We start from the raw sequence: 15,144 nt of genomic DNA, 5'->3' as shown, positions 1-15,144 counted from the left end.
GCCTGTATTTATGTATTTCGAAGGTCTGTATTTTTTAATACATCTGAATACACATGTATTCATGCATACTGTACATACAGTATACATGAATACATGATATAAACTTTGAAATACAGTGAATACAAACATTAAAATAGAATAGAATATAAATAGTGAATATATTTAATTTTAAAATACAGTAAAATACAGTAAAATATACTAAATACAAATAAAAATACAGTGAATACAACCAATGAAATATACTGAATACAACAGTAATAACATGTATTAAGAATAACTAAAATACTGATAATACAAATACATTTGAATACACTTAATATAAAATAACGAATACAGTAAATACAAATATTGAATATAATGAATGCAACAATAAAAAAAATATTGAAACACACTAAATACAAAAGTTAAATACAACAGATATATACAACTGAAAAATTATTCTAATTAATTGGGTTGATAATGAGGCATGTTAGAATTAATTTTGTTAAGTTATATTAGGAGTGTATCACGCTAATTGATATTATTTCCGTTATTAGACAGCTGGACAGACCTATTTTTAAGGTAATTGTCGTTACTGTATTCATGAATACATGACGCGAATACATGTGAATACATGCGCGTACAGCTGGATTGCCCTGATTTTTAGGCTTTTTTGCTATTGTATTCATGAATACAGCAGCGCGAATACAACGAATACACTATCGTAACAACTAAATAGTAGCTATAAGAAGTAATTATGTATATAATAGATATAGGAAGTTAATAGCCACTAAACAATAGTGGTTTCTGAAAATTCCTCAAATTTAAATGAGTTGTTTCATATCTTATTTGTCAGACTTTGACTCAATAGATTGAACTCAAAATAACTTATCAAATTATTGGGTAAAGCTAGTATAACCTAGTTGGTTAAAATGCAATCTATATCCAAACATACAAAATCAGATTTGAAGGTTGAGAATTATGTAAATTTAAAGTAATAATTTTAAAAATATACATTAGCTTTCATCTGTTTTCAAATAGCAAAATAAAAAATAAAAAATAAAAAATGAAAAGAGATTGAGTCATGTTAGACAAGGCTACTTATGACCCGATCCATCTTGACTCGAACAAATTTGGACGAGCTGAATCGTGTTTGTTTATTGCTCCCTCTAGTTCACAATAAGTGACTATTTTACATTTGGCACACCCATTAAGGAAATACGAACTCCCCGAGAAAAAGAAGAAGAATATGTATTCACTAAATTAACCTTAATTAATTGTTATCTTTACACATTGGAATATGTAAATAAGGATAAATTTTAGAAAAATAAAATTAATTTTTTTTTGATTATGTAAATTGACACTTATTTTAGACTAAAATAAAAATGTAAAATAATTACTTATTGTGAACGGGAGAAAATAATTAGATCTATCCAAATTTAGCCCAATTCCCCCATTTGCCACCTCAATATCACTCATCAATGTTTGCAGGGTACAAAAGTTTGCAAGACCAAGTAATTTGAGTTTTCCTATAAAAAAGAAAAATATATTTTCAGCCACTTGCTATTTGTATCTTAGTGGATATCATTCAAAGGCAAACGTGGGAACACAGCTACCTGGAAAGAGGGGAATAAATCTCAGAAAATTGCAAATTTTATCTATTCTTTTTTAATGAAGTGATAGTCTAGAATAATTTGTTTGTGCATTTCAATTATTCTACCAGTACAAATATCGCTCATTAAAACTTAGGTAGATGAGTTCTGTCTATATTCTTATACACACATAAAACACTACTTAATGATAAAAATTGAAAATGAAAATGCGTTAGATCCAGAATCTATTGTCCATCAGCAGAAAAGAAAAAGAAAGGAAAAGACTTATCAAGCCTATGAATATGAGTTACCCAAAAATGGAATTAGGTCCAAGTTATATTCAGAGCTGACAACTCACCCAATATTAGCTTTCTTTTGTTTTTTTTCAAGGGACTATGCTATAGTTATAGGACTCTGATAATAAACAAGATTCCTTGTACCTGCACAAGAAACAAATATTAAAGCAGAAATAATGAATACACAGTTCCGAATCTTAGCACCACAAAAATGATCAAAGAACCCAACAACTATTATTTCATAGCTAGCTGTCATGCCAATGAAATATCATTTCACAAAAAAAAAAAAAAAAAAAAAAAGGCATATAAAATAAAAATTATTATTAACAGCAATAAGAGTTTCTCTGACAATTTGAGTTTTTTTTTGTTAGCTTCCTTTTATTTTAAGCATGTTGTTTGTAAAATCAAATAAGATTTCTAGCTAGGATTTCTAAAGTGAGATCCTGAAAGAGAAGCTTATATATTGACGGTTTTAAAAAGTTTACCATCAAATCGATATTTGATAATATAAATTCTTTTACATTTTTAATCTAAATTTAAATTCTGACCGTAATAACATTTTAACCATAAAAATGGCTTGAAATTTGTTTTTTCTAAGAATAGGAGTCCCCTATGTGTTAGTCGAATTAATTGAATGCACAAACATCTGTTCCACACAAGGTTTTCACATATGCACACGCCCTGGATAAGTATCATATACAGTATACCATATACTCTATGAAGTTAAAACCAAAGACTTAACTCTTAAGTTATATATATTGTTGAATATGCAAATTTGACACTGTCAATGTAATTTGTAAGTTTTAGGCTATGTCTCAAAATTAAAAATTCTAATAACGGATTTCAAAAAATGCAAGAATGCCGCAAATTTGAGCTTACGACTTGAAACAATTTTTGAATCACATTTAATTTGCTAGTACACCAAAAACTTCCCTTATGTTAAGAAAATTCAACAATTTATATCTACCCATACAAATTTATTTTTATTCGATAAAAGGGCTTTAATTGAAACTCTTAACCTTCATAGCTTCGCCCCCGGTTATAACAAGTTATTATCTCAGTTTTTCAGGATACTATATGAGCTAATTATAAATAGTTACTTCCTCCGGTTCATTTTAATTAATTTTTTAATTGTTTTCGTACATATTAAAAAATCTACTCTTTAGCATTAATTAACAACCAAATTGACCATATTAACCTTAATTTGTTCACTAAAAATATAACAAATACTCATAGGCCTTATACTCCAAGGGCAACTTTGAAAAAAAGAAGTTAATTCTTTCTTGATATCTAAAAAAATTAAATATTATGGATCACAAAAAAAAACCAAAAAATTAATTAAAGTGGATCTGAAGGAGTATATGTTAGGTGTAAGAAAAGAAGTATACCCGATCACTACCCTTAACTTAAACTCTAAAACAAAACGCCGGACATGAAAAAGTTAAGCATATCAAAGACAACCAGAATCACCATTTACTCTCAGAAGCTGAAAGTTGAAGTACACAATGAGTGTAGTAAAGGAGATAATGTAGCATCATGCAATAAAGGCAGACGCGGTGTTGCAACGTCGGATTCATCTAAACTCAATATTTTCGATGCGAAATAATCCACTAAATTGTCACAAATAGCTGCATATATATGAAATACGATGAGTTTAATATTAAGAATCTCTATATATGATTGAAAATTTTGGATCCAGCTTTGTATGCATTAAAAAGAGAGCATGAAGAAGCTATGAAACTCAGGATGGATAGCGCTACAGATGGCTAAAACAAGCAATAGTGTTACTAATATTCATCCATGGCGCTATCCCTCCTGAGCTTTACAGATTCTCCCACACATTTCCATAAGGAAAAAAAAAACTCCAAAATTCTCCACTATAGTGTATGAAAGAAAATAAAAGGAGAAAGGAAGAGAAAAAGGACAATACAAAGAGGAATGAATGGTTGGGGGAGTTTTGAAGGAAAGGAGAAGCCTATTTATAGTAGCAAACTAACGTGGGGAAAACATTTGACCAAGTTTTTCTGCAACTTGTATGGTATTTGTCTCTATATTGGTCAAGACTATTTATTGATTTTTTCCTCTTGTTATTATTAGTAAGTTATAGATATTGATAGCTTAAATAGTTTTAACACTATGAATTCAATTTAATCTAGGTTATTTATTAGTTGTTCTATATTGGGTATCATGACTATGTCACGATGAATGTACTGTGTATATGAACGGCCGAACCCAATAAGTTTTACCCAAAAATTATATGTGTTGAAAAAATTCATATATATGAGCAAATATATAATTTCGATCGGATAATTAGTATTTGAGGTCCTGTCTTTGAATCTTACACCTATAAAATTTAAATACTAAATCCACCAATAACTTATAACCCGTGTGTTAAAAAGTCTAGCCACCATCGGTAGAACTTAATATCATTATTATATTATTTGTCAAACCAATAGTACTTAATTACTACTTTTAATGCCTCTGCCGACTACGTTACTTCACCTCACCAATCTTGAAAATAGATACAAATGGAGGTACTACGGTTACATCTTTATAAATGGCTATAGTATTCAGAATTATTTTTCTGCTCTACAAATGGCTATAGTATAACTACTGTGTCCGTGTATGTGCATTTTTTTTTTCTTTTGAAATTTCTCCCACACAAATACAATCTTCAGCTTAGTGATGGCCAGCTTGATATTTGTGCACCAATTGAAAAAGAATTCAACCCTTAGATATAGTCAATTTTATGATGTCCCTATAATCACAACGTTCAATCACATGGGACTGTCACAGAGACACGAGTTGCTTCATTTGACAAAGATCTTTTGGCAGACCCTTACCCTGTACATATTTTGGCTGTAAATAATGGGTCAGACGAGAGAGGTTATTTCGATGGCAGTAGCCTCTGTTACAAATGCGACATTTAATGTGGCTCACAATCATCGAAGATTATCGTGGCATAGGTAAAATTTTTCGATTTTTAACTAGTGATTTCAAGTTAAAGTGGCTGTAATAAAAAAATTCATAATAAGAAATATTTTTTCCTTTAATAGGCCTTACATGACGCAAATAATTATTCGGAGTTCTAAAACATTTACCAGAGTGGAAAATTAGAAAAAGATGGCTCACATATTAAGTCAAATGATTAATTATAATGATCTCCCATATGTCAAATAATATTAGGTAATTATGCAAATATCCAGTGATTTCTTTGATGTCGTGAAACATTTTATTAGTAGTACGTTAGGCTAATTGTATTTCACCTAAATCAGAGTCGTTTGTTTCATGGATAGAGTTATCCCGGAATTATAATCTTGGAATTGTAATCCTGAGATTAATAATCCCTGGATTATTTAGTGCTAGTACTTCGTTTGGTTTATTGGATTAAAAAAAGGATATACGGTGTATAATCTAAAATATATATTTGGTTTAAAACTGGATAAACTTGAATATACAGTCAGACTTCTCTATAATAGCATCATTATATAACAGTCATTCACTATAAAAGTCAAGTTTTCCTCAAAATCGATTCTTTAAGTTATATTTTACCTCTTTATAACATCTTTTTACCTATAATTACAACAACCATATTTATAGCAGAACGGTCTTTGTAAAATTACATCTCTGTAACAGCATACAGAATATTTAAGATTACTAATAATAATTCTAAAAATATGTACATAATCTTTTCCATTCAACAAAGATTCTATCTTTCATAAAATATAAGATTTGAAGATTTGCACATGATATCTTTTCCATTGGACAAATTTCAAAAAATATTTAGATAGAAAATCTAACTGTTAAGTTCATAGATTGTCACGAAGGAAAACTATTGGATACATTTTGCTAAAAGTTTGGACACGAACCTTCGCCAATTCAAGCGTTATATCTATAGTGAGAGAATGAAATCTAAGAAACAAGTTATAATTTAAAGTTCTTTCATCAATCTTGAAAGAAGTTACTTTTCTAGGTAGCTTTAAAATGTCTGTCTTAGAGTTTAAATCTTTATACGTTTTGTTATAAATTTATTAATAATGTATTAGCTCATCAATTTTTAACTAGTAAAATATGCATATCTTTTGAGATTTTAAATTTGAATAATTTTTTTATCTTTTATATGTAACATTAAAAAAGGAAAAAAATCGATTTCTGGATAATTTTTATCTATAACAGCCAAAAAATTTAAACATCAAATACTGCTATAGGTGTATAACAACCATTCACTATAAAAGCCAAAATATATTGAAACATACGAGGCTGTTATAGATATGATTGATTGTATTTATGTTTTCAATTAACTTTAGTTATTTTATTGTTGTTGTGATACTAATATTTTCTCCCTTTTTGCCCTTTTTTTTTTTGAGCCGAGGGTCTTTCGGAAACAGCCTCTCTACTCCTTCGGGGTAGGGGTAAGGTCTGCGTATACACTACCCTCCCCAGACCCCATTAATGGGATTTTACTGGGTTGTTGTTGTTGTTGTCTTAGTTATTTTAGTGTGATATTTACTTGTATTTTGTTTCTGAAAGTGATAAATACGTATAGGATATTTTTTTAGGAGAGTTCTGCAACCCCATAGGCCCATACTAATTCAAATTAGTTGAACAAATTGGCTTAATTATGACTTTTTTAACAGGCCAAAGATAAATGTGTAAAGGAACAGGGAAGAAATAAGGAAAAATTGTTGCTAAGATCTTCTGCTTCTGGAGTCTTCCACAGAGACATTTTTATCTTTTTATGCAATTAGAAATTTTCATGTAAGCATGTTCTGAATGACAATGGCTTTGTAATTCTTGTTGTAGTTAATCGGCTTATTTTCCGTAAGCAGAAAAAAACAATAATCTCCGGACTTAGAGCCTGTTTGGCCAAATTTCTGGGAGGCCAAAAGTATTTTTTCCTCCCAAAAAAGTACTTTTTAAAAAAAATTAAGTTGTTTGGCCAATACAGAGATGTACTTTTGGCCAGCAACATAAGCAGTTTTTCTGCTTTTAGAAAGAAACAGAAAATTCCAGCTTCTTCCAAGAAGCAGAAGCAGAAGCAGAAATAGAAAATTAATTTATTCAAGACAAAACTATCCTCACCATAAATTTATATTTTCTAAATTATCCCTTACTAATTTAAGTTTTTTTTTTTTTTTTTTCTAGTTTTTACCATTCTTTTAAAATTAAAGATATCATATACATGAATCATATTGTAGCTTTCCAAATTCTTTATTGACTTTTTTTTTTGATTTTTTTTTTTGTGTAATGTCTTGTAACTTTCCAAATTATCTTCTTCTTTTTTCACATTAAAGCAAATTATCTACATCCTTCTTTGGATTATCAATTCTCTTCCTACTAATAATCATTTATAATTTCTTCTGTTATATGCAATTAGTTCAATCTTTAAAATAGTTATCAAATCTAATTTCTGAAAATTACCTACAAATAGGTAATAAATTTACAATTGCGTCGCATAATCTATCTATATATTATTAAAAGAAGAAGAAAAAACGTCCACATTAAGCCAAGTGGCAGCCTCACAATAGGCCACTTGGCAATTTAGAACAAAGTTAGTAAAGTTAGGTAACAATTAGTTTCTTTTTGAATTTAAATTTAAAAAAAATTAAATTATACATTATGTGTTGTTAATAATTAGTTACTCTTTTTGAATTTGAATTTAAACATACTTAACTATTTTTTTACAATTGCTTTTACAACAATAACAACATACCCAGTATTATCCCACACCGTGGGGTATGGAGAGGGTAGTGTGTATGCAGATCTTACCCCTACCTTGTGAGGATAGGAAGGTTGTTTACAATTTTTTTATATATATTTAAAATATTTCTATTTTATGCTCAATGTCATCTCTCAAGTTTGACAGTCAAAATCATCCAGTTATAACTACCATAGCTATACATAATTTCATCCGACGACATTCTTCTACCAATAAGGAATTCAACTATTATGCTAATGAAGACATTACTGCAGAGATTGAGGAATGAGATGGGCATTCTGATATTCTTTTAAAAATACAAGACAAGTCTTTTACTAATATGGAGGCGTTATGTGATAGAAGTAGAGATGAAATTGTTGAGAAATATTATCATGTGTGAGTGACTTTACTTATTATTTCATGGTGGATTATCAATATATAGCAATTTGTGGAATAGACTTCTAATTTATACTGAATGATGTATTTTGATTATTCAAATTATCATGTAACAATAAGTAATTATACTAGATAATCTTATATGCTTACACTACTAAAAAAGAGGGGGAAATCGACTGCCAAAACCGACTGATGTTGATCGGTAATTGACAAAAATCGACCAAAAACCGACCGATTCGTGGCGGTCGGTAATCGTATGGTCGGTAGAGCCAACCGCCCGACTTCGGTCGGTATTTTTCGACCGATTTCGGTCGGTCAATTAATTTCAAAAAATAAAAAATTCCTGAATTTGGTCGGTATTTTTAATCATGTAATTAAAAAATATACCATCTGCGAATCGAACCGGGGTTTATACTGTGTCAAGATACTATTCTACCACTAGACCATTAATATTTTTTGTTTTAAGACTGTCTTTTATTTCATTTATATTCTTTAATTGTATTTTTGCGCGAAAATAACCGACCAATGTCGGTCGGTTTTATTAAAAAATAAAATTACCGATCGAAATCGGTCGGTTTTTAAAAATGACCGGCCGACATAACCGACCGATTTTGGTCGGTTTTTTGAATATTAATTTTTTTTATTTTAAATAAAAAACCGACCAACGTTGTTCGATTTCTTGAAAAATAAATTTCTCGGGAAGCAAAAGTAGTTTCCTACATTTTTGCACAAAAACAAATTGGTCGGTTTCGTTAAAAAAAACTATAAAAAAAATATTTTAAAAAACCAACCGACTTCAGTCGGTTTTCTGGCCGGTGTTTTTACCACCGAAGTCGGTTAGTCGATCGTGGTCGATTTTAGCCGAATTTCTAGTAGTGTTTGGTATAACTATATATGTAAAATTAATTTAAATCTTTAATATGTTTGTTTGCTTTATATTTTATATTTTAATTAAATTAAATAAAAAATAATAAAAATCTTTTACGATAATTATTTAAGTTCATTTTTCTCTTTAAAAGAATTATAAGACCTTGGTACTATCTTTTTTGGTAATTTAACACTCAAAAGCACTTTTTAGAAAGATTGGCCAAACAAAATTTGAGTACCAAATGTTGCAAAAAGTACTTATTAAATGAATTAGTCAAACACAAATAATTATTTTTTTCAAAAGTACTTTTTCAAAAGTATTTCTAAAAAACGTACTTTTCAAAATAAGCAGATTTTGGCAGTTTGACCAAACGGGCTCTTAGAAGCATAGAGATTATCTATTTACACATCAATATCAGTTGAAGGCTTCCAAATTTGTTCATACATAAAATTCCATGGTCGATGCTTCCACACATGTTTAGAGGACAACACAAACTGAAATCAAACAAAAAGAATAGTTGAAGGGGTAATTGATGGATTATAATAAACGGCAGAAGCAATCCCAATATTCAATTCACATGTTATCTAGACAACTAGCATATACAGAATTTTTCGGGTTACCTCTTGAAGCGTGAACACGACCCTTCAGTCACGTAAGCCTTCAGTTTCACACCGTCTCATTGAAATCTCTATCACCTGCACGATCACGATCTCCAAACGCTCCACGATCTTCTACTATGTTACCCAAATAATATCCGAAAATAGAATAATACTAAGGGTATAATATAAATTAATTTCAGAATTGTTAATTCTGGATTCAGAAATTTAACCAAATGCGGAATAAAATAATCCCACATATATCTAGAGATTATCCCATCAACCAAACGACCCCTTCAGGTTCGGTTTTTACAAGAAATCTTCATTTTATCTATATAAACTGTATACCTGTTAATCGGGTCAGGACAACACAATAACAACCCGGTTCGACCCGGTTCAGCACGAGTACAGTAGGGGGTGGGACAGGTTGGGGAGGGTTGGGGAGCCGGGCGGGAACGAATAATATTTGGTAACCGATGCCCTGGAACCCTGTTAGCCCGGTTCCCCTTTATCGGTTTTTTACCGGGCTACAACCCGGTCCAGCCCAGTTACCGTTGTAAATTTTTTGACCGTTGCCAATGGTCAAATTCAAAAATGACCGTTGGCAATGACCATTTTTTTTTATAAAAATGGCCATTTCGGCCTACCCCTTAAGAAAATAGCCCCCTCCCATCCCTAATAATTGATAAATTATAATTTTAACCTTTTAAAAACTATAAATATCCCTCCTTGTTCTTCATATTTTTCTCACAATTTGCTCTCTTACTACTCTAATTCTCTCTCAATTCTCTCTTGATAGTATTGCTTATTGCTCTTAAATTCTCAATTACTTATTATTTCAAGTTTCATCAAATATTTACTTTAGCCACTACAAAATTATAATTATCAAATATCAAGTATTCAAGTGAAGTATGGTATCATTATTTAATATCATCAAATATCAACTGAAGTTTGATATCAAATTTAGTGCGGCATCTGAAATTCCGGTACACTCGTTCCATCTCTTTCTCTTCTTTGGTAGATATTTTTATTTTATTATTTAGAATTATTGATTTAATTTTTTTAATTTAATTTATATAATGGATATATTTAGAGCAGCTAAAAAAGCGCGTACTAGTAGGGTTGGTAGTAGTAAGAGTAAAACTTCTAAAAAATCAAGAGGTGGTGCTAGTTCTTCTAGTAGCTTTACACATATTTCTGAAAGTTCACCTGAAAATTTAAATGTAGATTATGAGCAACTTCAAGAAAATTATGGTATAGATGATATTCAATCACCTGATAATCTTGAAACACCACCAGCTACACCTGGTAATGCTAGTCAAATTCAAAATACTAGGGGTGAAGGTCATTGTAATACAGGTAGGCCTCCCATCCCTATTAAGAGGAATCGAAGATTAAGAAGTAAGTGTTGGAATTTTTTTGAAAGACTAGAAGAAGACAAAAATTACGTAAGATGTCAAATTTGTAAGGAAGTTTATAAACATGAGACTGGAGGTAAGGCAGAGGAACGGGTCAACTTCGTAGGCACATGGTGGATAACCACCCTATTGTATGGGGTGCTGATGAGGAAGGTGGGCAACAAAAACTTAACTCGGGTACTGGCGATTTAATGAGTAAATTTAATATAGCGAAAAATCGGGAAGAATTAGCTAAAATGATTGTTTTAGGTTGTTTACCTTTTAGTTTTGCTGCTTCACCATATCTTGTTACTTATATTCAAAGAATTTATAACCCTTTGTTTAAAGGTATTTCTAGAAGTACTTGTAGAGTTAATATCTTTCGGCTTTTTGGACAATATCAGATATATATTCATTATTTGTTCGCCAGTCTTTCTTGTAGAGTGTCTCTTACTTCTGATATTGGTCGTACTGTTAATGGAAATGATTATTTGACTGTTACATGCCACTGGATAGATGATAATTTTTGTATGCAAAAATATATTATTGCTTTTAAATATGGTAAAAATCAAAGTCATACCGGTGCATTTGTAAGTAATACTATCCATAAAGTTGCTATATTTTACAATCTTTCAGAAAAAGTTTTGTGTATGTCATTTGATAATGCTTCTAACAACAATTATGCTATTACAATATTAAAATAGCATCTACACCCACCACTTCCTGAAATATTTCATGTTAGGTGTGCATGTCATATTTATAATTTAATTATGAAGAGTGGCCTTGAATTATTTAGAGATGACATCACTTTAGTTAGAAAAGTTGTTGGTGTAATTCAAGAAAATAATAGAAGTGCTAGATTAAATACATTTAAGGAAAAATATGTACAGTATGGACTAAAACCAAGACTCATGCCTGAAGAAATAGTTATTAGGTGAAATTATACTTATTTATTCTTAAGATGTTGTCATAAATATAAGATGCCTATAACTAAACTTGCTAATTCTTATTGTACCAATCCTAACCGTTTGTTAACGTCTAGAACTTGGGATGTCATTGAAGATGTTGTAAAAATTTTACAAAAATTTTATGCGGCTACACTTGAGTTTTCTGGAGCTTATTATCCTACTATTGCAAATGGTTTAGTTCATGTTGCAGAAATTTATCTTTTACTCCATAATTTGAAGAAGAAAGAATGATATTCTTCTGTTGTTGAATCTATGCTAGATAAATTTAAGAAATATTTCTACCCAATTCTCCCTATTTACCTAATTGGTGCTATTTTAAACCCTTTTATCAAAATGGCCACTTGTCGCTAACTAATCACTACTTTATATGTTTATAAGGATATTAGACCAATTGAAACCCCTGATGTTGAAACTTGTATTTCTGAGCTTCACAAATATTTACAAACTTTATATAATTATTATGTTAACACTGTTGATGCTTCTGCTGTTGTAGATGCAAATATTCCTTCAAGTTCAGTTTCAACATCTGCATCCGGTGCTTTAGAGGATAATGATGGTGTTAAAGATTATTTGATTTGATCTACACTAGGAGAGCATCAACAAACCAGTAGTAGGAACATTGATGAACTTCAATTCTACTTGCAAAAGTCACCAGAGCCCCGCACAAAGGAATTTCTACCGCTGAGTTGGTGGAGGAGCAACTCAAATCAATTTTCTGTTCTTTTGGCCATGGCTTGAGACGTGCAAAATGTGCCGGTTTCAACAGTCGCATCAGAGAGTGCATTTAGCCAAGCAAGGCAGCAACTAGGAGATACTCGTCATTCATTGGGTAGCAACGCTTTGAAAATTCTAGTGTGCTTTAGAGATTGGATAAGATTAGAACGGCGAAATCAAGGGCGTGAAGAGGTAGATGAAGCGGAGGACCAAGAAATTGGAGATATAATGGTTTATGGTTCCGATTCAAGCAATGCCAGAAATCAAGAACCTCATGTTGACATGGATGAACTTACAAAAATGATGCAAAGCATGTGATATACTCTTTCTTATTTTTTATAATTGTTGTAAACTTTTAATTTGCAAGTTCAAAAATAAAAAAATTAAAATAGAACTTGCAAATTAATTTGAAGTATGTCACGGACCCGAAATTTCCCACCGACGGGACCGTGATGGTACCTAACATTTCACTTGCCAGGCAAGCCAACGTTAGAGAATCATTAAACCAATTCCTTATTTCCATTCAGTAAATAATAATAATTAACTAAGATGAAATATAATAAGCGCGAAATATCATAAAACTGTATTAATTACTACTACCCGGATCTGGAGTCACAATTTACGAGCATTCTAGAATTTGCTACAAATAATAGTCAGAAAGAAATACAATTGTCTGAATGAAAGAAACAGTAGAACAGAAAAGATAGACGGGGACTTCAAGGTCTGTGAACGCCGACAGATCTACCTTGAGTCTCCGGACAGCGAACCAATAGCAAAATCTCGATCAACACGAGCCGGTATCAAAATCTGCATAGAAAGTGCAGAGTGCAGTATTAATACAATCGACCCTTTGTACTGGTAAGTGTCGAGCCTAACCTCGACGAAGTAGTGACGAGGCTAAGGCAAGGCACCTACAAATCAACCTGTACAATTTAACAGTGTATATGCAAATAATAGAAATGAAGAACTAAATAGAAATGAAGAACTAAACAGAAAATGTCGGGAGGGGAACATACTGAGGGGAATACAAGATAAAGAACTACAACAGAATGATCACCAGAGCAGTCAATATACCATGAATAAACAGGAATAGTGAATACAGTAAGGAAAACATGCACGGGATCACCCTTCGTGCTTTTACTCTCAATCTCACCATAAAAATCAATAGAAACGGCACGGCATCACCATTCGTGCATTAACTCTCATATCATGGCACAACATCATCCTTCGTGCATTAACACTCACAATATGGCACGGCATCACCCTTCATGCATTAACACTCACAATATGGTACGGCATCACCCTTCGTGCATTAACACTCACAATATGGCACGGCATCACCCTTCGTGCATTAACATTCACAATATGGCACGGCATCACCCTTCATGCATTAACTCTCACAATATGGCACGGCATCACCCTTCGTGCATTAACACTCTCCCTTACCATAATGCAATGCATAAATATCAACAGGGAGATAGAATAGCAAGTACAAATCTTACCTCAACATTTGGTTCCATAACATCAATCTCAACTTTGAAATAAAAACTCAATTATCACCAGAAAAATCCGTAACATGATAAGAACGATAAATTGAACAACACTAGTATAACACATCGCAATTAGGCATAGGATTGAGACAATATAAGAAAAACTGAGAAACATGGAAAACAGGTAAATTGGCGACGCATAAGTACTCGTCACCTCACATATACGCCGCTCACATGAATTTCACTTAGCAAGTAATCTAAGATTCCTAATTCCCTCAAATCAGGGTTAGACACAACACTTACCTTGCTCCGAAGGCCACTTAATTCTCAATCATAGCTTTTTCATTTGGAATTCACCTCCAAACTACTCATATCTATTCAAAAATGACTCAATAATATCAAATATTGCTAAAGGAATCAATTATATTGCATAAATTTAGATTTTCTAAATTTTTCTCCAAAAAGTCAAAAATCGGCCCCGGGCCCGCTTGGTCAAAACCCGAGGTTCGGACCAAATTCCATTTATCCATTCACCCCGAGCCCGAATATATAATTGGTTTTGGAATCCGACCTCAAATTGAGGTCTAAATCCCCAAATTTTCGAAATCCCTACTTTCTACCCAAAACCCCTAATTCTACCATAAAAACCTTAGATTTTAGGTTGAAATCTTGTAAAATATAGTGAAAGATTGAAAGAAACCAGTTTAGAATCACTTACCTATGATTTGGGGAAGAGATGGTCTTTGAAAAATCGCCTCTTGTGTTTTAGGTCTTGAAAATTTGGAAAATGAATCAAAATTCCCGTCCAAAAGTCATTTTGTTCAGCTGCAGACGTCGCATTTGCGACCTGAGCTTCGCAAATGCGAAGCTCGCTAATGCGAAGGAGTCATCGCAAATGCGAAGCACTTCACACTTCTGCTGCCTTCGCAAATGCAAAGATAAGTTCGCAAATGCGAACCTTGAATCTTCGCAAATGCGACTAAATGATCGCATTTGCGATCACTGCCCTTCCCCGACTCCCTTCGCAAATGCGAAAGAAGACTCACAAATGCGAAAATTATTGGCCCAGTTTCTCTTCGCATTTGCGATGAGAAACTCGCAAATGAGAACCTCTCAGAGGTCGCAATTGCGATGCCTGATCTCGCGAATG

At 31.9% G+C, this 15,144-nt stretch overlaps 1 long non-coding RNA gene across 1 annotated transcript; it reads right to left on the bottom strand.

Annotated features, from left to right (window-relative positions):
• Nucleotides 1–958: 958 nt before the first annotated feature.
• On the bottom strand, nt 959–3,821 carry LOC104094873 (uncharacterized). The gene is made up of 2 exons (XR_011409820.1): nt 1,883–3,821; nt 959–1,595 (listed from the first exon to the last, which is right to left on the bottom strand). It is a non-coding gene; the product is annotated as an uncharacterized lncRNA (long non-coding RNA).
• Between the last annotated feature and the right edge of the window lie 11,323 nt (nt 3,822–15,144).

The sequence above is a fragment of the Nicotiana tomentosiformis genome, chromosome 7, assembly GCF_000390325.3.
Source record: "Nicotiana tomentosiformis chromosome 7, ASM39032v3, whole genome shotgun sequence".
Classification (NCBI taxonomy): domain Eukaryota; kingdom Viridiplantae; phylum Streptophyta; class Magnoliopsida; order Solanales; family Solanaceae; genus Nicotiana; species Nicotiana tomentosiformis.
Note: the sequence above shows the minus strand (reverse complement) of the source record. Positions and strands in the feature narration are given on the sequence as shown.